At 40.2% G+C, this 26,361-nt stretch overlaps 1 protein-coding gene and 1 non-coding gene across 3 annotated transcripts in view; one reads left to right on the top strand and one right to left on the bottom strand.

Moving 5' to 3' along the window:
- DSCAM (DS cell adhesion molecule) overlaps nt 1-26,361 on the bottom strand; it is a 746,447-nt gene that overhangs the window by 431,137 nt on the left and 288,949 nt on the right. The window lies entirely within an intron of this gene.
- LOC120368516 (small nucleolar RNA SNORA51) lies at nt 3,188-3,322 on the top strand. The gene has a single exon (XR_005582621.1). It is a non-coding gene; the product is annotated as a small nucleolar RNA SNORA51 (small nucleolar RNA).

The following is a 26,361-nucleotide window of genomic DNA, read 5'->3' as shown; positions in this document are numbered from 1 at the left end:
AAGGGGACTCCTCACACCAGAGCTGCCCTTTTTCATTGGAGGGTACATTACAGAAGTTATAATCATCGCCTACAGACTACAACATGCAGGTTAAAGTGTCTGTGTGTAAGACAATTAGGCAGACTTCCTGATTCTGAAACAAATCAGCATCCTTTCCAGTGTCTGTGAGTTACACATTAAGCAATATGTCAACAATTTGAGGAACTCCTGATAAGACTCTACCCAGGGACTGAATGTTGTCATAAAACACAAGACCTCTGCCAGACGGGTTAATTTGGAAGTCTGCCAGAGCTGGCCCATAGGTTATCATTATTGTGTTTATTTATATATTAGGATAAAAGCAAGAAATTTATGTTTGAGAAAATCATGTCATGTTTGTTTTATAGTTTAAAAACTCTATAAAATTCTTGACCTTTAAAAATGTATCAGACTTGTTTTTGGATTGTTCACATATGTGTTAATAGTAAAGGCTGGATTTATTTGGGAGAATAAGAACATAATCATTTGCTTAATTCTCTTCATGATATTCATGGTATATTGCTTTATAGTTAATAAAGTGCTTTCACATTTTCTCAGATACTCTGGAAGAAAGAGGAGAGCAGAACAGATATGATACCATCATTATTTTATAGATAAAGAAATAGGAATTTTCCCACAGCCCTCAAGTTAACAGGGCTGATAAAAAAAAAGTGACATTAAAAATATATTCACGTATAGATAAAATTTTAAATACAAGACATTCAGCTTAATGTAAGTTATTGCACTAATTTCTTTTTTTTAATTGCATTTTAGGTTTTGGGGTACATGTGATGAACATGCAAGATTGTTGCATAGGTACACACATGGCAGTGTGCTTTGCTGCCTTCCGTCCCCTCACCTGTATCTGTCATTTCTCCCCATGCTATCTCTTCCCACCTCCCCACCCCCCCGCCCCTCCCCCATTTCCCCCCAACGGACCCCAGTGTTTAGTGCTCCCCTCCCTGTGTCCATGTGTTCTCATTGTTCAACACCCGCCTATGAGCGAGAATATATGGTGTTTGATTTTCTGCTCTTGTGTCAGTTTGCTGAGAATGATGGTTTCCGGGTTCATCCATGTCCCTACAAAGGACGTGAACTCATCATTTTTGATGGCTGCATAATATTCCATGGTGTATATGTACCACATTTTCCCTATCCAGTCTATCATCGTTGGGCATTTGGGTTGGTTCCAGGTCTTTGCTATTGTAAACAGTGCTGCAATGAACATTCGTGTGCACGTGTCCTTGTAGTAGAATTTCTTGATTAGAGTAACAATATTACAGTTCCTATTGAAAAAAAGTTATAAATTTAATGTGTGTTACTTAATGACAAAAATATTCAGAATGAATTTGATTGTGGTTGAGTAACTACCATTTCTCCAAAGTAAAGATTTCCTCAACTAAAAACATGGAAAAGATGAGACTAGAATCACTAATGTTTTGGGTTCTAACATCACATGAGTCTACAAATTTTACCATTCTTCATAGAATAAAATTAGAATCCTTCATGTCCAATAAAATAGTCCCTTTGCACCTCTGCCTGTACATAAATCACTCTCAGCAACCTGCAAAAAGTATTCAATTTGCTGTTTTGCTTCTGGGGAAAACACTTGCATGCAAAAAGCTTTCTCCAGTGAGAAGGCAGGGGAGATAGGTTACATGGTTTTGCAAGAAGAGTTTGTGTGTTTGCAGGGGGAAATTAACATAGTAGTGATCTTCCCCTTCCAATTATACATGATTCAGTGATTACACATAAGAAGAAATTCCCTTGTCCATTATATCCTGAGTGAACCCTGTTCTTTCTTACTCACAAAAGTAACGGAGTCTATTTTCTTTCATATCTGTTATTCCACAAACACTGACTTCACACCTCCTCTGGGAAGTCACCCCACTGCACACTGGGGATACAATAGCAAGGAGACAGGCAGGTTTGTTGTTCTCCTGCTAAATCTTATCTCCGTTATTTCACATCATTGAAAATTATGGGTAGCTTTTTTTTTTTTTTTTGAGATGGAGTTTTACTCTTGTCATCCAGGATGGAGTACAATGGTGCCATCTCGGCTCACTGCAACCTCCACCTCTCAGGTTCAAGTGTTTCTCCTGTCTCAGCCTCCTGAGTAGCTGGGATCACAGGAGCCTACCACCAAGCCTGGCTAATTTTTGTGTTTTTAGCAGAGATGGAGTTTCTCCATGTTGGTCAGGCTGATCTCAAACTCCTGACCTCAGGTGATCTGCCCACCTTAGCCTCCCAAAGTGCTGGGATTACAGGCATGAGCCACCACGCCCGACTAGAAATTATGGGTATCTTGTGCTGTTCTGGACTCTAAAATGTCAGAGACGTTTTAATGAAGGAGTGAAACTCAGTGACGCTCAAAGCCTGCAGGAGAAGTGGGAGAGAAGAAAGAGTGGGAGGCCATCTTCAGGTTTCTTCTGTCTCCATCTATTGCCAAGAGCCAGTAGAGGTCAGAATATTCTTAGGAAATTGTTGATTTCTGACTATTTGATTAGTCCGTGATAGAAATCGTTGTCCTTATGCTGATTTGTACCTTTGCTCAGTGAAGTTACCGCAGTGAATTTATACTACTGTATTCCATGAGAGTAAACGGTGCTCAAACCTCCCTGTTGACCCCTGGGCAAGGCGTCTTCTTAGACCCATTAACAGCACAAGGGCATCCCTATGGCCACCCCCAGAACTGCGGGGAAGGGAAGGGACCATGGAAAATTCTCAGCTTCAGTGCTTGCTGCTTCCCTCCACAGTTTGTAACAAGGCTTGATGGGGGCATTCTTGGGGCTCCAATTTTCTGCCTTTTTCTGAGGATCCCTTTCATTTTCCATCTCATTTCCTGCTATTTGTCTTCCAGGAATCCTTCTGTCCTTTGCTGTTACCTAGGAACTCAGCTCGCCTTCCCCTTTTGCATTCTCTCTGCTGGGAATACTACTGAATTTCATCCTGTGCAGAGAAGCGCAATTTAGAACACATGACATGGACCAAAGCAGGAGACAGGGATGGCCCTCCACTCAGGTCACATGTGGTCATTTGCCCTGGACACAAATCTGGGTGCTTTGAGTATCTTGTGTCAAGACAGGAAAGTAATTACCACCCTAAAATAAGTGTGCAAAGTGTCTTCGTCAGCAGGCAGAAACCACAGTGGTTTAGACAACAAAATCTAGGCCTCCTGGTGCTTACCACCGGCTGTGTTCTTACACTGCCTGCATAGAAAGAGGAGAGAAATTAACCTACCTACCCTGTACACGCCTCGGCCCAGGTCCTGTGCCTGATCTGTACTGTGAACGAGGAGACATTGAGAAAAGAAAAAAAGAAAGGAAAGTCTACCTTGGGACCAACAACAAAAAGAACAAAAGTATGCATATATGTTTTAGTCTGTTTTGTGCTGCTATAAGGCAATCCATGAGGCTGGGTAATTTATAACAAAAAATGGATTTGGCTGATGGTTCTGCAGTTTGTACAAGAAGCATGGTGCCAACATTACCTTCTGGTGAGGGCCTCAGGGAGCTTGGAATCATGGTGGAAGGTGAAGAGGGAGCAGGTGAGTCATCTGATGAGGGAAGGATCAAGAGTGATTGGGGGGAGGTGGCAGGCTGTCTTAAACAGCCAGCTCTTGCATAAACCAACAGAAGAAGAACTCACTCATTATCACAGAGACAGCACCAAGCTATTCACGAGGGATCTGTCCCCATGACCCAAGCACCTTCCACTAGGCACCACCTTTAACATTAGGGGCCAAATTTCAACATGAGATTTGGAGGGACAAACATCCAAAGTGTATCAATATGGGTGTTGAATGGATGCACAGAATGAAAAAAAAAAAAACCTATCAGAGATAGAATTTAAAAATAAAAAACTGTAACAACAACAACAAAACACAAGTGCAGTCAAGAATAATCAAAATCGCCTCCACGCACCAGATCACAGACTGGAACAGAAAATACAAAGGCACTTCATTCATTTTCAAGGCTTTGCTCTCAAAACTGCTAGATAAGCCATGCAGTGAGAGACTGCATACAGAATTCATAAGAAAACTCCAAGGCCGTTTGTGTAATCAGGGACAGACAACCTGGGCATGAACTTGGAGGCACACATTTTTCTTCAAACGTGTGCCCAAATGAAAGTAACCTCACAAAATAATTCAAGAGAAGGAGTGGCAAGTGCAAAGAAAACTGGACAAGTATGGTGAACCCTACTCCTTGTCCCCAAAGAAATACAGGAAAGTGGTTGCAGAGCCCCGCATGCTCAATGTACCATTCCTGGATCAGCTTTTCCCAACCTGTTTTCACCGAACCAGGGAGCCATGCAATGCTTCATCATCCCGGGGAAAATGAACAAGGCCGTCTGATTAATCAGACTACAGCACCCCTTTTCCTCTTAAAACAGGGCTTATTGTTAGAAACTCACAGTGGATTAACAAGAAAAATGCTCCAGGCTTCAACTTAAGACCCCAGAAAATCAGAGCGTATCTCCTAATTTAAAATAAACCCTGGCATTTTTGATACTTTGTTTTCCTTTTTGACACAGCATAAAATGGATAGAGATTCCTGTAAACGGCAGACAGACAACTCAGGTTGCACCACTGCGTATTCTAATGTTCTGCAGCAACATCTAATGGTGTCAATGAGATTAAAAAAAAAAAGCTAATGCTCCTTTATGAAATATTTTTTTTCTTTCTGGGTTATGATAATAGTATATACCAATTGACTCCACAGAACAATTTGCTTTCATTCCTTATTTTCGCTTTTGTACTAGCAAATGTGGGATAAATGTATGTGTTAAATATTCATAATTATTAAACTATCAGCAGAGCTTATCAAATCCCACATATTCTTCTCCAATGACCCTTTAAAGGGAACAACTTTGACCTAGAGTACACAGATGTGGAGTAGGTCAGCTGATCATTCTGTCCGCACACTGCAGCAAGGGTGTTGTCTTCAAAGGAAAAGGAAAAATTTAACTAATGCAGTCTATAGACTTTGATGAAAGGACATTTTTCAAATTTTTAGAAGCAACGTTAAGAAAATATTGCTTAAAAGATGGCACTGCTTAAAAATATTGGTACGTCGGTAAAGGCTGCTTCTTGTTTCAGAGAAGTGCTAGGATAATTTCTACTATAACCTGAAAACTAAAGAAGTATAAACTTATAAGTGTTGATGTTCTAGATTTTCAAAAAGACTGGGAATTCATTTCTTTAAGAAAAAATAAATAAATATTCACACTACCCCTTTTTCTTAAAAAAAAACAAAACAGTTTTTGCCTAAAGCTATAGACTACTTTATTTTGAAGATAAACACACCAAGGAAAAGTTACAAGAATTGTACAATAAGCTGCAGCCGACCCTCCACTTTCACTCACCACTTGATAACTAGTTACCTCATATTCTCCATTGCTTTCCCTTTTTCTCACTCTAATGAAAACAACTATTGTTGTTGCTGAACAACTGGAGAGTAAGTTGCACACTTGATGTCTCTTTCTCCCCAAATGTTTCAACATGGCTTTCTGAGAACATGGCAGTCTCTTGCATAACTACAGAACCATGATCAGTTTCAGAAAAAACATTAAAAATTAACTTTCACAGTCTTTGATTTTAAGAACTTAGAGGAGTGTTGTACAACTCCAACTGAAGGTGAAAACACTTTTTAAAATTACAGTCTTTTCTAACTCCTCACTCAAAACAAAGTAAAAGCTTCATGAGGGCAAAGATTCGACTTCACTCCCAGGTGCGCGAGCCCTCCCAGGAGAGCTTGACACTCAGCGCACTCATAGGCAGTGTTCCCTGATTTCAAAAATTATTCTTCAAGTAATATTTAATTATTAATAAGTGTCTCATGTATCTAGTATAACATATAAAATCATTTTTGATGATATTTAATATCAAGAAGGTTGCTATGACCCATGTTTTAGGAACATGATATACTTTTTAAAGGCTCTTCTTCATAAATAACCCTCAAAGATTCACGTAACTCTTGACTTCTTTTGAAATATCCTCTGTGTCTGTGCCACTGATTTGGATTTTAGCATTCAGTGGTAGCATCCAATGATAAGGTGGGTCACATTTTAGGTTGATTAAAGGATCATTTAATAATTTTATTCTTTTATCTCCCCCACCATACATACACACGAGTCTTTCAAAAGAAAACCAAGTACTCTCTCCAAAGTGACCTCTATTAAAATTAATTTTTTAATAACTGCTTGGTTTTATCACTACTTCCCCAAATGCTAATTAATTCTAACTCTAAACTATGTAATTATAATACTTCTGCTGAAATACAAATTATCTGGTGCCCCTGGGGTGAACAAGTTAGAATGTGTTTCATGTTCCATTCAGCAGAGGAAAGGCAATATTTCTCAGACCACAGAAACAATGTGGCAGCCTCGCTGGTCTCCCTCCCCCAAACATTGGCAGTTCCTGTTTCTTCCTCTTTAGCAGGAAGACGGGAACAGAGTTGACAGCTGGCATCCAGTCAGTTTAATGCCTCTCTCCATGGGGCTGTGAGGAACGGTGGCATGCCAAGTTATTTTTGGCCAGGCACAGCAACACACAGAGCCTTCAGGAGCCTTCATTTAGGCAGTGGCAGCCAGTGTACCTGCAGAATGTGAATTGACGTTGCCATGGAAATAAAACAACTCTTCCAGTTCTGTCAAAATCCATCTCTATCTGCGACTAGGCAGAGGTCAGAAAGGAAAGAAGTACAAGTGCCAGGGAGAACATTCCAGAAGGGAAGGACTCTGCAGTGCCCCAGTGTGGGAGAAATCCGTTGGGCTTTTTCTGTTAATGTTCATATACACTACTGTGTTTCAAATCCAGATCTTGTTTTACCTTTAGACAGTAACAAATCCAGATACACACACACTCCTTATATATAAATACATACACTCATATATACCTTATATATTTACATATATACATATATATTCACCTTATATGCTCTCTGTATATATACATACATTATATATACACATACACGTATATGCCTTATACACATATGTATATATACACCTTATATACTCTGTGTATATATATATATATATATACACATATTTACGTATACATGCACACACATATACACACATACATCTTATGTGTGTATATATGTACCTTAAATATTTACATATAAATACAAATGTACATATTCACCTTATATACTCTCTCTGTATATACATACGTATGCACACACATATATACACCCACACACACATACACTTTATAGTTGTGTATATATATACCTTATATATTTCTATATATGTATTTATATGTTTATATATAAATGCAAATGTACATATTCACCTTATATACTCTCTATAGACACACACACACACACACACACACACACACACACACACACACTCTTCTGGAACCCAAAGCTAGCCTTTGGAGGCTGCCATGTAACATTGTTAGGGTCTCATTTTCTCAGTTTTCACACAAAGTGGATTCAGATAACCTCTAAGCCCTCCTATTGTAATATTTCTATGATGCCATTTAACATTCTGTTTTCAGTCTTAATATGCATTAGCCCATTCTATCTGGAACTGCAACAGAAACACAAGAACAGGACAGTGCATGTCATAGGAACACATAAATAGGAGCTATGAAAAGCGAAGTGCTTCCTCTCTGTACCCCTCTTTGGGAGTAGTTCTGGGGTGCTGCTGTGGGCACTGAGATCTTAGATCTCCCTGGGCTTAATTCTTGAGGCGGCAGGAGGTAAGTGACAGCACTCTGTCCCTGGCAAACTCTCATTGCTGGAAATTTGCTTCTGCCTGTTCCAGGGTTCAGCCTGGGTCTGGCCCGGTGCGCTCATTTTTAATCACCTGTTTGGCCCTGCACATGGCTCTGCATGTGAGCTTCATCCCAAGTGCCAACCTCTGGGTCCATGCTTTCCTGGCCTCTGCAGACTCTTGGTTCACAGAAACATGGGTACTTAACGCAGAGGGTGGGCACACCTTGGGTCCAGGGACACAGGGGACCAAGGAGGCTACACAGAACCTCCACGATGGGTATTAGTGAACCTCGCTGCTGTGTATTCCCAAACACAGAGTGAAGAGCTGATCTTCCAATTCAATAGGAATCTGTGTGTGTGTTCTAACAGACCCTGGAGTCCTGACTATTTGAGAGACCGTGAAGGTTTGAGATGTGTCCTGTCTTGCTGTGTGAGGCACAAGCTCAGTCATCTGCTGACATGTGGCAGCCAGGCTGTCAAAGGGCCTGGCAGCCCATCTGCACATATTTTCAGTGCAGTTTGCCCTTATATACATGTACTGATCACCTCAAACCTTAAACTTCTACTCCGTTGAATTATAGGAAGACCATCCATCCATCATGATACAACTGTGCATGGCTTAACAATGGGATATGTTCGTTTAAGTATGTCATTAGGCAATTTCATTATCATGCAAACATCGTAGAATGTGCTTATGCAAACCTTGATGGCATAACCTACTACACACCTAGGCTTTATTGTATAGCCTATTGCTCCTAGGCTGCTAACCCATACAGCATGTTACTGCATAAATATTGTAGGCAACTGGAACACAACTTTAAGTACTTCCTATCTAAACTACCCAAGCATAAAAGTGGTTCAATAAAATATAGTATTGTAATCTTACGTGACTGTTGCCATATATGTAGTCCAGTGTTGACTGAAATATCATTATGTGGTACGTGACTGTATTTATCAATCTGGTAATTCAAGAAAAAGTCCAGATAGCCCTTTATTTGACTCCTGCTAGGTACATGTAAATACGTGATGGTGAGTGTTATGTGTTAGCTTGGCTATGATAATACCCAGTTATTTCCTCAAATCCTAATCTAAGTATGCTATGAAGGTATTTTGTAGATATGGTTAACATCTACAGCATTGATGTTGTTGTAGATACAATTAACATCTAATCCAGTCAGTTGAGAACCTTATGAAAAAAAGATATTGGTGCTATGGTCTGAATGATTATATCTGCCCAAAATTTGAAATTCTTACTGACAAGGTGATGGTATTAGGAGGTGGGGATTTGAGAGCCCTCATGAATGATATTGTGCCCTCTTAAAAGGCAGCTGAGAGAGATCCCCTGCCTCTTTGGTCATCTGAGGATAAAGAAAGAAGGCGCTGTCTATGAACCAGGGCAGTGGGTCCTCATCAGATACTGGATCTGCTGGTGACTTGTTCTTGGACTTCTCAGACTCTAGTATTGTGAGAAAGAGATTTCTATTGTTTACAAGTCACCAAGTTTACAGTATTTTGCTGTGACAGCCCAAATAGACTAACACACCCAGAGGAGAAATTCTGACTCACGACTGTAATACAAAAATAGAAATCCTTCTTGAGCTTCCAGCTTCTTGCTCTTCCCTATAGATCATGGATGGGCCACCCCTACAATCCTGTGGGCCAATTCCTTAAAGTAACTCTCTCTCTCTCAATATGTACATATACATAGAAGGTGTATGTATATTTTATATTCATATAAAATACCGTGTTGATTATTGGTTCTAGGTAACTTGAATCACTAGAGTGTTTAAATCAGATCATAAAACACAGGACCCTCCTTCTTGTGTCATCCTAGACTTCAAAATTTGTAGCCCCTGCCTCCTAATATAAGCATATATTTATATTATTTCAGATCTTGCATCTATTTGAAGGCATTTAACTACCCTAAATGAATACGTTTCCATAATGACATTATTCATTTGCCATAAATTATATGTTAAGTAGATTAGCTTGCAATAGTGGAATAAATTTCTCCTGGAATAAATTCTGGGGGCATAAAACTACAAAATTCCAGTTGAATTTGGTGGTATACTTACTTGCCCCCATTCTAGAGGCACAGAGGTCCGTAGCTCTCCTTCACTTTAAATACCGTCTTTCTTTAAGAGAAAATAATTCTCCATAATAATTATAGCAAGTCGATTAAGAGAAGCAGGAGTAAATGCAATGCCATTGTCTACCAGAAAATATGCTTTTCATGAAACTATTTCAGAATCAAAGATTGCTGTCAACCATTTAAATGCATTAAATATTTTATAGGTTCTTGAGGAGGAAAGAAAACACAAACACTAACATGATAGTGGATGACAAGACACATGGCGTGCATGTAAAGAACTGCAGATAATTGTATTTGAGTTAGTACATGAGAACTGAGCCTAAATGGCCTTTGTTTGCCTTGCTTAAAAATATCACATCTCCTCCATAAGTGTGTACAAATATTGCGTATCACTAAAAATTTTAAAAGCCTGTCATAGATTCTAATAACACTAGATTTTGAACAACTTAAAAGCACTCTTTCTGTGGTTTTACAATAATTCAAGAATCCCTGCTCTATGTATAACAGTGGTTCTCAGCCGGGGCCGTTTTTGACCTTGTGGGGACATTTGGTAACACCTGGAGACATTCTTGGTTGTCATAACTGGAAGTGAGAGTGTGGATGGTACTGACACCTAGTGGGTAGAGGCCAGGGATACTGCTAAGTATCTTAAAACACACAGGGCACTTGCTTTGGACATGTACCCAGTAGTGAAAGTACCGAATCAATGATAGGTCCACTTTTGGTTTTCTGAGGATCCTCTACACTTCTTTTCATAATGGCGGTACTAATTTATATTCCCACCCACAGTGTGTAAGGGTTCCCTTTCTCCACATCCTCCGCAACACTCATTATCTTAGGTCTTTTTGATAATAGCCATTCTAATTGAAGTAGGTGATACCTCGTTGTGGTTTGGGTTTGCATATCTCTGATGATTTGTGATGTTGAGAATGTTTTCATATAACTGCTGTCCATTTGTATGTCTTTTTTTAAAAGTTTTTATTTGTTTTGCTGTTGATTTGAGTTCCTTATGTATTATGAATATTAATCCCTCAAATGTCATGTTTTCATACAAGAAATCTAAAGTCAATCTTGTAAAAGAAGGGAATGGAACAAGGTAAGTTATAGGAATAGGGAGATGGGGGGGTGGAGGGTCAATGGGGACTAACTTACGATGAGAAAGAAGGAATAAGTGCTGGTGTCCCGTTGCACAGTATGGCAACTGCAGTCAACAGTAAGGTATTGTACATCTCAAAGTAGCTGTCACAGAGGGTTCTGTATGTTTCCCACAAATAAATAATAAATATTTGAGGCGATGGATATGCTAATTATCCTGATTTGATCATTAAACAATGTATACATATTTCAAAACACTACAGGGTGCCCCATAACTATGCACAAAAATTGTATGTCAATTAAAACTTTTAAAAAATATATTTAGAAATGCACAGGACAGCGTACCCCTCCCTCCATGGGAAAAGAAATTATCTTGCTCAAAATGCCAGTGAGCTGAGGTTAAGAAACTCTGCTATAGAACAAAGCTAAGCATAAGGTATGTGTTTCCCATTGGCACGTGTTGTATTCAGGAATGAAATAGAACTCTTTATTCAAGTAAGGTCAATATAAGCAGTTAGGAGACAGAAATCCAGTACAAACTCAGAGCAAATGGCATGGTGTTCTCCTTAGGAGAAGAGCCAAGCAAACAAAGCCCATTTCAGCTCAGTTACCATGTGCTAATGCAAATCAACAAGAAGGGATAATAGCAATGCAATTCGTTCTACTTGATTATAGTTCATTTTGCTCAACAGGGAAGTCACATTTGATGTTCACGATCATCAGGCATAAATCCTACAAAATGTATTTAATAAGGATGCAATGTATTTTTAAGTGCCTTCATTAATTTGATTGTCCCTTCTTTAAAACAATAAATAATGATAACTAAATCTAGGTTACATCATCTCTTTCGGCTTTGGTTCCTCAGTTTTAAAAGTAGAGAGTTCTACTTGGTGAGTCCTTTAGTTCATGAATCCTGGCTGATGCAGGACACATATTTTTCCTTGAAAAGGAAACAGAATTGACCAGCTGGTAGGTAAGGTCGCCATGAGCAAAACAAACTTCACTTTAAGAAGTTATCAAATGTCTGTATCTAAAGAGGTTTTAATCAAGAGTTTTTGAGATTCAGATGCCAAATCTTCCTGTTTCCATTCGCAACTCTGTCAACTCTGTCTTGCCCCACCTTGGTGCCCAGAGATGAGAGCCACCTGGTACTCAGGGCAGGGAGGGCAGAAGCACTTGTAATTGTCACATGTGGTAGGAAGTCAGTAATTGACAACAATGAATAATGTTGTCAATTCAATGAACAATGTACACTGAAGATAAGTAAATTGTTGGTTTTGTGTTTAGATCATACATAGTGCAAAGAGCTCTCCACGACAACTCTGGTGAGGAAGGCTTTGCACTTACTGTGTTGACCTTGGAGAAGTAACTTTACTTCTCTATTGGAGTTTCCTATCGAGTAATGCTGGAAGACATATGGATATTTTTTAACTTTAAAAATGCATACTTCCTAATTAATCAAGGAATAGTGATATGGGGAGACAGGGAAGTATTAGGTAGAGAAAGGTGTGGCCCCTGACTAGGGCTCTACTCCCAGGCCTGTCCCCATGGACCTAGGTGAGGGCAGACATTTCTGTTTTGTGCCCACATGTTGCAATTCCCAAGACCACCCTGGCCCACCACACCCCCATCCCTTGCCTATAAAAACCCTGAGACTCTAGTACACATGTATATAAGCAGCTGGATGTTGAGAGGAGCACACCGGTGGAAAAAGACACAAGTGGCTGGACTTTGACAGGAATGCACCGGCGTAAAGGCACACCAACAGAAGCCAGCAGGCCAGCAGGCCATTGATCGGTGAATTCTGCAGAGTTTGGCCGGAGCAGTGGGAGGAGACCCCTGGCAGCTGAGCAGCCCAACTCCAGGGAAAAACCACGTTCCTGCTTCATTTCCTTTCTGGCTTCCCCATCTGTGGAGAGCTTTATCTACTCAACAAAAGCTTGCACTCATTCTTCAAGCCCACATGTGATTCGATTCTTCTGGTACCAAGGCAAGAAACCCCAGGATACAGAAAAGCCCTCTGTCCTTGTGATAAGGCAGGGGGTCTAATTGATCTGATATATACAAGCCACCTGCAGATGCTAAACTAATAGAGTGCATGATAACACACACCCACTGGGGCCTCAGGACGCTGCCATGGGGTCGGAACCCCACAGCCTGCCCGTCTGTATGCTCTCCTCTAGAAGTGTGAGCAGTGGGGCACCCAAGAAGTGAGCCACATCCCCATCACATGCCCTGCAAGGGGGACAAGGGAACTTTTTCCATTTCAACAGTTTCTTAAGAACTTCTTGAGTAAATGTGTGAGCTTTTGATGGAAGAAATTTGCCCTACAACAAAAAATGCCAGTAGCTACCATTTTAAAAAATCTTAGTAGCATTTGGGTCCCTAAGAAAATTTATTTATTTATTTGAAACAACCAGATCTCACGAGAGCTAAGAAAATTTAGATCATGAGCAACTTAAATTTAGAAGTTTCTATGTCATGATAAGAAAATTCTGAGCCATTCCATATCCACCCTATAAAAAGACTCAAGTGTTTGGCTAATTTGAAATGACAAATAACCTAAAATAATTTCTATCTGACATTAAAATTCTTAAAGAAAATATTTTTTTCTCATCTATACAGACAGTTTTCCTCTCACTTGGAAATCTCAAGGACACTTCAGAATCCACCCATGGAATACCAAACCACCCTTCCTCCACCCTATACCCACAATTCCTCAGGTTTCTCCTGGAGTCAAAGTTTCCACCATGTGCCCTACCACCTGAGAAGGGAGTCACCACACTCACTGTTTCCTTCACTCTCCACATCGACGGTGTCACCAAAGCTGCATGGCTCTTGCCATAATACCTCTCAGCCCTGCCTGTCCATCCATTAAACCATTTATCCATCATTCCACCATCCATTCAGGCTTCCCTGGACTCTCTTCAGACTGAACCATGGACAAGGAGTGCCCCGCTTCTGGTGTTGGTCAACCTCATCTCCACAGCTATTTGCTACACCTCAGGCAGAATAACAGTTTGCATTGAAAATGTGGTTGTCTTTCTCCAGCTGCAATCTCCCTTTTCATGTCTCCTAAACCCCTCAACACCAGCAGAGCTGAAACCACAGAAGCTTGTAGGACACAGCAGTGTACGGCTCCTGCTGGCACCTGCAGCTTGTGTTTTGCCTGGAATCTGCCGCCTCCTCCCCAAGGCCCGTCTCAGGTGCACTATGCTCCCTCTGGGCTCAGGTTTCTTCTGCCAGGTAACACTGTCCCAGCCACCACACCTGTCTCATTCTTCATTCACCCCAGTCTACCTGTCCTTTCTTACAGTCACATGCCCACGCTCCTGCACTGTCCTTCTCCAGTGACCAGCACACCTCATGGTGCCATGGTGGCCTTGTGTGTGTACCCGCTGCACTGCAGACGGATGGACAGGGATCAGATCAGTGCTTTCACCACTGGGCCCCTGTGCCTGGCCCAGCTCCCAGCTCAGAGAGGCAGCTGCTCAGTAAGCTTGCTCAGGGCAAGGGTGAAGGAAGGGCAGAGCAGATTTTACCAGGGAATTCCAACACAGAGCTCTCAGCTCAGCCTTAGGGAAGGAGGGGCAATGGGCAAAAAGGTTTGGTCCCCATTCCTGAGTGGCTGCATCACAGGCAGGTGGCATCCAGCACATTTCCTGCCATCGGAACACAAATCTTGTCATGGAAAATGCAAATCTTGCCCCCATTCCTTTCTTTCCTCGCCAGCGGAAATTCAATTAAACCGATAAATCAGTAACTAGTGATGTTGGGCAGCTTATGCACCCAGCATCCCATTCGATGCTCTGCATAGCTGTCTAATGTGAGTGTCACTTTGAAGATGAGGTGCTGGGCTTGCGGAGGACGCACAGTGGGTCCAGGAACATATGTGGGTGGTCTCGAGGAGGCAGAGCTGTGGTCTGACCACCTCTCAAATTCCAAAGCCTCGCTCATTTAAGGAGCTGCAATCTGTTCAAAGTAAATATTTTCAAAAGACTCGAGAGTTCTTACTTTTTGCTTTGATACAGCGTTCTTTTATACTCTCATGGCTGCTTAAGAGGTCATATAAATTAAATGGCTCTAAGTCAATGTTATGATTTAATACTTTACATAAAAGAGGGTGTTTAAAATACTTTATACAAATTCCTTTAACATTCAAACCAGTGGGGAAAACCAAAAATGAACAATGAATCTGAAATACTAATAAATATCAGATAAGACAGCTGCTGATGTTGAGTTAAAAAATAAATAAAAGATTCATCTCCTTCCTCCTTGTAAACTGATTTCCCTGAACTATTTTGTGACAGAATCACTTCAAGTCTAGGTGTCTGAGATGCCTCACTGAATGAGCAGATAACATGCATGTCCTAGATATATGGGAGACAGGCAACAAATGACACACAAATAAGTGTGTAGTGCAGGCGTCCCCAAACTGCAGCCCCGAGGCCATTTATCCGGCCCCCTGCCGCACTTCAGGAAGGGGCACCTCTTTCACTGGTGGCCAGTGAGAGGAGCACAGTATGTGGTGGCCCTCCAAACAGTCTGAGGGACAGTGAAAAAGTTTAAAAAGTGTAAAAAGTTTGGGGATGCCTGGTGTAGTGTGTGCAGCGGTAATGAAAGCTATGGAGAAACACAAAGGAAAGGTGGTCAGCAATGTCTCATGCAGGTCATGATTTCAGATACAGTGTTCAGACAGATCTTGTTGAGGACTTCAGCTCAGTGCTCTGGACAGAGAAAGAAAGCAGGGAAAGATCATGGGTGATGGGGTGTGCTGCTGACATAAGATGGCCAAGGGCATCCTGATGAGGGGACATAAGTACAGAGACTCAAATGAAAGAGCAAGAGAGCCTGGGGTGACCTGAGGGGGAGAGAGCCTGGGGTTAGAGATACCTGCAAATGGAATGGTCCTATGTAGGACTTTGGTAGGGGTGGTGTTGGAAAACAGCCAGAAGGCTTTGTGTGTGTGTGTGTGTGTGTGTGTGTGTGTGTGTGTGTGTGTATGTGTATGTGTGTGTGTGCACGCGTGTGCATGTGCCTGTGTGTCCTTGGGGGTATTTCACAGGGCCCCAGGGACCACCATGAGAGTCTCAGTGAGGGATGGCACAGTTATCCAAAGCCTGGACAAACGTGTATTAAAACAAAATCACTTAATTGGATTAACTTTACAAGTTCAATGGAAAAGTGTCTCACTTGTTGGTCAGCAAGAGCAGGGAATCTGAGTAAGAAAAGATTCTGTAGGTCCTAAGACTGTTTCAGGGTATTGTAAAGAAAATAAGTGCTACCTCACTGTCTTGGCTTAATAATCATCAAAACCACCCTCACCTCCTGTCAATGTGTGTGGCTAGATCCATGCATGTGTGAATGCATGTAAGAATAATTTCCTTTTCATTGACCTATATATAGACAGATACAAAATATTTTGCATATTCCAGGATATATTTGAAAATTGGTTCCTTCTCTGATTTCCTAAGATCTGATGCACATAATCAATATACAAGCATTGTTAAAGAAAATGAATCCGCCTATCTATTTCCCCACCCATCCACCCATCCATCCAACCAACCATCCATCTACCCTCTGTCCATCCATCCATCCATCCATCCAACCATCCATCTACCCTCCCTCCATCCATCCATCCAACCATCCATCTACCCTCCATCCATCCATCCATCCATCCAACCATCCATCTACCCTCCATCCATCCATCTATCTAACCATCCATCTACCCTCCCTCCATCCATCCATCCAACCATCCATCTACCCTTCATCCATCCATCCATCCAACCATCCATCTACCCTCCATCCATCCATCCACCCAACCATCCATCTACCCTCCATCCATCCATCCATCCATCCATCCAACCATCCATCCACCATCTATCCACCCATTTTTCCATCTCTTTCCCCCCTCCACCTAGGTTTGAAAATGAAGCTTCAAAACCTATTTGGGTGATTATAGTATGTCATCACTGTCAATATTCTAGCTTCTTAGAAGTTAACTTCTTCAAGTGGTTTCCCTGAAAGGAATCTATTCAATTTTTTTTTAAATAAATCTTCTGTTACTAATACCTGATGCACTACAAGTATGATCTCACTTGAAAATGGTTACATTTTTAAAAATTTACTTGAGTAAATTTGCATCTACTTTATTCCTATGGAATATCAGAATTTTATAAAATAGAAGGTAAAAGCTAAATACCACTGTTCTGCATTGAAAGTCAAAATTTAAACAGGCAGCTGTATGTTTTTTATTCATTGAAATTAGGATATTCCCAGGTTATAGTATGTGAATTTTTTTATGAAAATTGACTTTCATAACTAGAATAGAAAATTTGACCCCAGGTGGCAAAATCAATTCAGATTCCTTTTGACATTTTCTAACCTTGGAATTTCTCTAGGAGTAAAGTAGTTGCATAAAGATTATATTCTTGGATATTAATTATTTCAAGTCGTTTCCACAGGGAAAAAAGTAAATGTCATTTGTGACAGTTCAGAAGCAAGTCAAGGTTTTACTTCCTCTTGTATGTAAGAAAGGGAAAAACAGGAAATTCGACTAGAAAACGTGCACATCTCCAGGGTAGCTGAAGGGAATCTTCCTGCACAAACTGTGAACTTGGGGTGATCTGTGTGTGCACCCAACCTTGATGCAGACCTGGAACCTGCACAGGCATGCACCCAGGACTCTGGTTTCAATCTGCAGGATGATGGTATTTATCAGTGAGTGTTCATTTTTATGAACATATTTCATGAGCTCTGCCTTGAACGTTCTTTACATTTGGAGAGCAGGTATCCTGCTTGCTATTTAGGGCAATGATATAGAGTCATATCGTTTTAAAAAGTTATTGAGTTACTCAATACTTTTATGTAAGGTAAATACCCCCCAAATAACTTTCTGTATTACTTAATCTATTATCAATTATTCTCTGATTTAGAAATAAAGTACAGAATGACATCAAACCATAGGTGGTTATAGTGATTTCTCCTAATGTTACCTCTGGAATCTCTAAATTTATGTGGTGTCATCTACTAGTGAATAAGAAAAATAGGGGGTTCCAGCTTGGGGCAAGAGGATGGACTTTTCTGATAGCCATACTTGGGTTTGACTTGCTTCCCCAAGAGGTAGTCATGATTAAGACTGTAACTTTTGATTCCAAGTCACTAGGTTTTTATGTTGGCTGGCCACCTGCTCCCTATCTGATCTGCATATTTACAATTTACTTACATTATCTGTGTCTAAGTATCCTCATTCCTAAAATGGATAGAATGACACCATCTATCTTAAAAGTTTAGAGGATAATTAAATAAGATAATATGTATTTAAAGTCTTAGAACAGTACTTCACATGACTAAGCACCAAAAACAAAATGTTCATTTTCTCCTTACTGTAACATATAACAACTTGAGCAAATAATTTCCCTAGACTTATGTCCTCATGCATATATTCGGACAAAAATGTAAATAACATTAGAGTGTGCTTTAAATGTTATGGCGTATGTTGAATTCCTGGTAAATGCCTGCCACATTGTATCTCAATAAGCCTTAGTTTCCTTAACTTTCATTCAGTATTTACCAATCAGCATGTGAGAGTCATGATGTTTGGTGATGTTAAAAAATAAATTATCAGCATTATTCATACTGTAGAGACTCAACTAACTTTAGATATGTAAACATTTTTCAAAGACATATTCATCTCATTTCTTACTGTGCATTAGTTAAGCATCAGCTATGTAGCAGGCACTGTGCTAGGTGCAGAGGAGACAGAATGGTTAAGATCCAATCCTTGACCTTGAGAACCTCAAAGTCTGGTGGGAATGATGGGCAGATAAATACATAACATGCTAAAGCTTGGTGGGTGTGAGGCTGTAGAGGGAGATGCGGCACCCAGGGGAACCTAAATGAAGCAAGGTGACCAACTGGTTCTAAGACAGTGAGAGATGTACAGGTCCAGTCACACCTGAAAGTATTTAAAGCAGGACAGTGTCTCCTTGCAAGGTGAACATGCATCATCATTTGGGAGAAAAATTACCTACATGGTTGGGAAGTATTTATTGGCAAGAAGCTGGAGGTAAGTGCTGTGGCCAATTCTCAAGGCAAATAAAGAAGCACCTACCAGAACATCCCCTGCAGTGCAGTGGTGAGCCTGAGATGTTACTTGATATCACATCTTCTCTGAATGGAACCTCAGGCCATTTATAAACATAAGTGGCCAACATTTAACCAGCAAATGAAGGAAAAACAATGAACGTGCACATTCATGGGTTCTATTTTATCAATGGAGAAGCAGCAGAAACTGATTTCCTGTGATGCCGACTGGGACATTGTCAAGGATTGAATTGTGAGCCCTGAAATTCCTGTGTTGAAGTCCTAGCCCCAAGAAGCTCGGAATATGACTTTATGTTTAGAGATCAGGTCTTTACAGAGGTGATGTGAAACCCTCCAAGATTCAAAGCTTTTCCAATACTATACCAATGGATTTTAAAAACCAAAGCTGACTGTCAGATTCTAATCTAAGTAAAAGCAAAGATTTGATCTTACTAATTTTGGTAAGAACGTAATATAATGGCTGACACAAAAATACACAGTTCGGGGGCGAGTCAAGAAGGCACAGAAAATGTTGGCAGTGATTTCTGAAGTTGATTTAAAGCTCTCAGATTTTAAAAACAAGTCCGGCAGTGACAGCTTGGAAGGTCAGAGGCATGACACCTCCTTGTGCATCCCCAGAACAGTACTGCCTCCCTTAGGATAGGCCCCTTAATAAATGCTCCTAGACGTGAAGTCTTTGCCCATGACTACGTCCTGAATGGTACTGCCTAGGTTTTCCACTAGGATTTTTATGGTTTTAGGTCTTATGGTTAAGTCTTTAATCCATTTTGAGTTAACTTTTGTATAAGGCATAAGGAAGGGGTCCAATTTCAGCTTTCTCGCACATGGCTAGCCAGTTTCCCAATGCCATTTATTGAGTAGGGAATCCTTTCCCCATTGATTGTTTTTGTCAGGTTTGTCAAAGATCAGACAGTTGTAGATGTGTAACAGACAGGCACTTCTCAAAAGAAGACATGTATGTAGCCAACGAACATATATAAAAAAAGGCGCATCATCACTGGGCATTAGAGAAATGCAAATCAAAACCACATTGAGATGCCATCTCATCCCGGTTAGAATGGTGATCATTAAAAAGTCAGGAGACAACAGATGCTGGAGAGGATGTGGAGAAATAGGAATGCTTTTACACTGTTGGTGGGAGTGTAAATTAGTTCAATCATTGTGGAAGACAGTGTGGCAATTCCTCAAGGATCTAGAACTAGAAATACCATTTGACCCAGCAGTCCCATTACTGGGTAGATACTCAAAGGATTGTACATCGTTCTACTATAAAGACACATGCACATGTATGTTTATTGCAGCATTGTTCACAATAATAAAGACCTGGAACCAACCCAAATGCCCATTAATGATAGACTGGATAAAGAAAATATGGCACATATATACCATGGAATACTATGTAGTCATAAAAAGGGATGAGTTCACGTCCTTTGCTGGGACAAGGATGAAGTTGGAAACCATCATCCTCAGCAAACTAACACAGGAACAGAAAACCAAACACCGCATATTCTCACTCATAAGTAGGAGTTGAACAGTGAAAACACATGGACACAGGGAGGGGAACATCACATACCAGGGCCTGTTGGGGGTGGGGGCCTAGGGGAGGGAAAGAATTAGGAGAAATACCTAATGTAGATGATGGGTTGATGGGTTCAGCAAACCACCATGGTATGTGTATACCTATGTAACAAACCTGCACATTCTGCACTTGTACCCTAGAATTAAAGTATAATTAAAAAAAAACAAAAAAACTGAAAAGAATAAAAAAATAAATGCTCCTAGAATTGCAAAACACCTAACTTAGTCCAAACATTTTGGATGAAAGGGCAGAGTATTTTCTACTCTCATTTTAGGTCTTAGGCTCCAGCTCATGACTTGAGAAACACCTTTTCCTCTCCCTGGCTTTTCAGAACATTCCCATGGGCCACTGAGAAACCCATGAAGGTCTCTTAGCATTGAACATTTTAATTTGTTATTTAACAACTTATCAAATCCTCTTTCCATTGAACCAAGTTCCCGGAGGCCTACTGAAACATCATATCTCTCAGTATAATTTATTCAATCTGTGTTGAGAAAGGGAGGTAGGTTGAGAGAGAGAGAGACAGACAGACAGACGGACAGCAGGCTGATTTGTGACATATATCATTGCTGTCTTCTCCTCTTGCAAACATATCCACACATGGACAGCACTCTTGAGAAACTAAATTCTGAGCAAACTAAAGTTGTTTGTCTATTTATGACATCTAATTCCTCAAGAAGAAATTACTGGGAGAGAATGCTACCTTTTATAGGAATTATATCCCCCCAACCCCACCAAAAAACTCACATGCTTCAGTCCTAATCCCCCTCCCTGTGTTCTTATTTGGAAACCGGGTTGTTACGGATGTAATTAAACAAAACAAAATCATAGTGTGGATGGGTCCTGAATCTTATATGCCTGGTGTCTTTATAAATGGGGAAAATTTGGAAACAGAGAGACACACAGGGAGAATGCCCCGAGACGATGAAGGCAGAGATCAAATAAGCAAACACCAAAGACTCCTAGAAACTGGGAGAGACCTGGAACAGACTCTGTCACAGCCCCCACAGGAGCCAGCTCTGCTGACTCCTTGATCTCAGGATTGCAGCCTCCAGAGCTGCACAACAATACGTTTCTGTCATTGGCTGTACTTTCTTACAGCAGCCCCAACAAACCAACACTTCCCAAGCACATTTCCCATTATATGAATTAGTCCTCCTTCTTCCACGTGGTTTTGGAGGGCCTAGAAGTGGGACCCACGTGGAATTCATCCCTGGGATCTCAGCGCACTCAATAAATGCTAAATGGTAGGTGGTGAGTGAGCAGGGGAGCAAGTGAATGAGTGAAGGGATGGATGTAGGGTTTGTCTGACACAGAGGCCACTCAGGGGCCACCTAGTTGGGTAAAGGTATGCTTGACAGCCAGAGAATTTGGGGGTAGCCTGTCCCCCATTGGTCACTTACTCCTGAGAGCTCTTCTGCCTTCTCCACTCAGAGGCCACGTGTTTGATAAAGAGATGGGGTGTTAGCGCTCCTTCATTTCCAGTTGAGGTAGATGACAGCGTCTATATTAATCCGAAGCAAAGCATGAGGAACGGTGCACAGGGGACACTAAACACAGCAGGGAGCTAGGCAGACCCATCACGCTGTCCTGTTGAACCCTGAGCTATTGGCTTCAACCAAAATGTGCCACGCCCCCAAGTCCTTTCCTGTAACAACCACAAAACGGTAAAATGTCCACCGTTTACGTTATTCTTGGAAAATATTTCATCTTTTGAAAACAATTGTGATTTCCCCATTTTGATGCTAAGCAGAATTTGGCCGAAAACTAAAAGCGAGCAACTTTTAAGTATGAAATCAAAATTTGCCTTGATATTGTGCTTACTTTCTGTGTTTGCCAGACTATGAATTCTGGAGCAATGGTGTTATTTTATTTTAATTTTCTGTTGTGTTTTGTGTTTTTCCTACAAGTGTGATCCTGGGACCACCTGCTAGTAAAGTCTTCAGGGCTGTGGTGTTCAAATAAAATCTTATGGCCTCTCAGGTAGAATTGTTCAATGAGCCTGGGGAACACGGAGCACAGGGGAGGGGAAGGAGGAGAGAAAAAGACAATGACACCTTTCTGTTCCAATTTACTATTCGGGACTCATCCACAATGAAGGACGAGGGTTGGTTCTGTGGGTCCCGTCCTTCCTTCACAAGGTCAAGTAGCAGGGGATGAAACAGCACAAAATAAAACCAACTGGTAAAATGTAGAGAAAAACGTGTTGTTTAGAGGATGAAAAAAAAACTCAGAGACTTCTATAGATCAAAATTTAGGGCTAGGATGGAGCCTCGCTGACCACAGCCCAGTGATTGCTTAAGGGAGTTTCATGTTTTACAGAGAAGCCTTAGGGGCCTCCATGGGACAAGCCTGTGGCTGGGGAGGCCGAGAGGGCCCAGACCCCAGATGTCCACACCGGGTCCACCAGAGCATCACTGAGCTATGTTAGAAAAATTGGGATTTGCAATGACATTTTGAGAACAGGAGTTTATTTCTTAAAAACAAGTATGAAAGCCTATTTGCAAATAAATAGAATCAGTGAAATGAAATACAGCTAAAATCACTTACAATTAGGAACAGACCAGGAGCAAGGATTTTTGTGGTTTTTCCTGTGTATCTCTGCTTTGCATAAGAAGGGAAGGGATATTATGATATGTTGTTAATTGAAAAACAGACAATTCCTGAGTTTTTTGAAAAAGGAAAATAAGGACCAGACAGCTACATTAAGATTAAGGTATAGTCTGTAAATGCAGATGAGACCCAGGGCACTCCTGGTGTGTCTCATTTTATTAAAATAAAGTCATTTTCCCATCTATTCACAAATATTTTAATGTTTCTATTTTTTTCCTAGATGCTATGGAAAAAGATGGCCACAAAACCTGTCCTTACCTGCATACAGTCTAATTTTACTGTGAATAACCTTTAGCAGTTTGTTTTATTGAGTTGCATTATGCATTTAGGGATGCTTTATTTTCATGTATAATCCATCTCCAATATCCTTATTAGAATTAATGAGCTCTTAACAAACATTGACTAATGTCAGCTGTCACGCTTCTGGGCCATTCCTCCCGCATCTGATGCCTGCTCACCTCCCCTTCGTACGCACAACCCAAAAGCAGAAAGCAAAAAACACTCCATTAATTCATTCACTAAACATTAATTAAAGTCCATCCAGATTCTGAAGAAGGCAAAAGTACATATCAAACAATTCCTCTAAGAAGCCTCCATCGATTTCCCAGATAGAACCAAGTCTTCTCTCCCCTCTACTCCCGCAGGACTCAGAGATCCTATTTTTAGGCACAGCAGAATCTTCTCTCTGTCGGTGTTAATTACCCACGACTGCGTCCCTCCATGCCTCTCCTCAGATTGTACCATGACTCTCTGGAGGACGAGAACCAGTTTTATTTCCTTTGTGTTTTCTAATGTCACTAAATATGGCCTTAATTCTTCCACACTGTAGGAAGCTTAGTGAAGAAAGCAACAAATAAAACTTCCTAGGATTTTAGACCTAAGAGGTCTAAAAATATAAATCAGAAAAATGATTTTCAATAAACAAACATTAACAAAGGAAGGGTCTGCCGCTCAGGCTACTGGGTTCTGCATCTTCTTTGCTTTCTGCCAAAATGCCCTAAAGGGCTTGTCATCTCACCCAGCCTTTCTGTGTGACCCTGTTCCCTCTGAAATCAAATTCTATCAGTTTTTAGTACCATTACTCCACCAACAAATATTGAGCCAACCCACTAACGGAGAGAAAATAGTTTATTAAAAGGAATCCCGTATGTATTATTTTTAAAGGTTTTTGGTTTGGTTTTTTTTTTTTTTTTTTTTTTTTTTTTTTTTTTTAGAGATGGGGTTTCGCTGTGTGGCTCAGGCTTGTCTCGAATTTAATGAGCTCAAGTGATTCTCCTGCTTCATCCTCCTGAGTAGCTGGGACTACAGGTGCATATTACAAAAACTAAATGTTATAAATAAAACAGCAAAAGTGTTAGAAGAAAATCCAGTTGCATATCAATATAATCTTAATATAATATAATCTTGAAGTGTTTTATATTGCAAAATATGAGTGTCACTATTTTACATGTCATTTTTATTTTTGTTCATTTGTTTTCTGCATATTAGATAAGAAACATAAAAATTTTCAATGAAAAAAAGCAATTCACATTACTGTAGCCCAGAAGTTTCTGCAATTGACCCTAGTTCAGTACTTATTTTATGGCAGCCTTTAATAACAGGCTACACTGAAATGCTTCTTTGAAATAAGACCTATGTGGAAAGTTACTTTACAAATAAAATAATGTACATGCTAGTTAGCATCAGATAACACATTTGAAATACACAAGAATAAAATGCAAAGCTTAAATTCAAATATTTTAAGAGAAGAATCCTAACCATAACTGTCTTTATAAATTGTTATCTGTATCATTTATTCTGAATTACTTTACTTCATAAACTGAAAGTTGTTTTCTTAATTAAAAGAATAGAGGCCTTTCTCAGAGCCAAGAATTTAAAAATGCTTAATATCTCACATATGTGCATATATTTTTGTGATTGTGTATGTGCATACACATACATACATGAATGTAAGTGCATGAGTATATGTAAGACCTATGTTCAACATGTCACAAGTTGTGATATTACATATATTAAAATGAAGTTTAATTAAATAAAGTAATAATATACTCAAGGAAGAAACATTTTTCAGAATAGTGATGTTCAGGAAGACTTGGAAGAAATATATCTAAATTCAGCAACATTTACTGCAATGAAAGTAGTAGAAAGCAGGTGTTTGGAATAAATTTAAATTTATATTTGTTTTGGACCTGGTCGATGTGGCAATGCCTCTGAAGACAAAAGGCATTCTTTTGGGTTAACTTTGGAGCCCTGATGCTCAGAAAGAATGTTACTTGTATAGATCAGTGGCTGAAAGCAAAGAAAGAACCAAGCAGAATACACAAAAGAGCATGGAGAAAAAAAAAAGGGAACTCAAAGTTTTAACAAAAGAAACCTTTTTTTTCTGAAAACACATGGCATTTTTGCACCATTTCTTCATTTAGACTATCTGCCTACATGTTCTCTAATTGACTGATTTCAGGATTATTTAAAATATACAGAATGTCTCAAAAAGCATTCAATCTCAAAAAATGAATGTTCAATGCTATCTATACATATCATTGGAAATGACCTATTCAACATGAATTTGAAACTGTAAGAGAACATTTTTAGGGGCTCTTGCTCCTAAAATGTCACAAGTAACACATTTAGATGCCCAGTATCTACTCTCAAATGTTGCAGAAGTCAGACCAATGGTTTTCAAACTGTTTTAATTGTTCATTACTAAGGACTGAAAGTTTGTGCCCCCTAAAAATTCATATGTTGAAATCTTAACTCCCACTGTGATTGTACTAGGAGGTGGGGCCTTTGGAAGGTGGTGAGGTCATGAAAGTGGGACCTTCAAGAATTGGGTTAGTGCCCTTATAAACGACCCAAGAGTTAACTTCTTCTTTTTTTTTAACTGTACTTTAGGTTTTGGGGTATATGTGCAGATCATGCAGGATTGTTGCATAGGTACACACTTCTTTAGCTCTGCTCTCTGACATCTGAGGAGTCACAGAAGGGACTGTAAACCAGGAAGTTAGTCTTCCCCAGATGACAAATCTGCTGACAACCTTATCTCAGATTTCCAGCCCTGAAAACAGTGAGATTCTATCGTCTTCTGTTTCTAAGCCACCCAGTCTTTAGTACTTTACCGTTGCAACCAAAAT

This window comes from Saimiri boliviensis, chromosome 18 (genome assembly GCF_048565385.1).
Source record: "Saimiri boliviensis isolate mSaiBol1 chromosome 18, mSaiBol1.pri, whole genome shotgun sequence".
Lineage (NCBI taxonomy): Eukaryota > Metazoa > Chordata > Mammalia > Primates > Cebidae > Saimiri > Saimiri boliviensis.
Note: the sequence above shows the minus strand (reverse complement) of the source record. Positions and strands in the feature narration are given on the sequence as shown.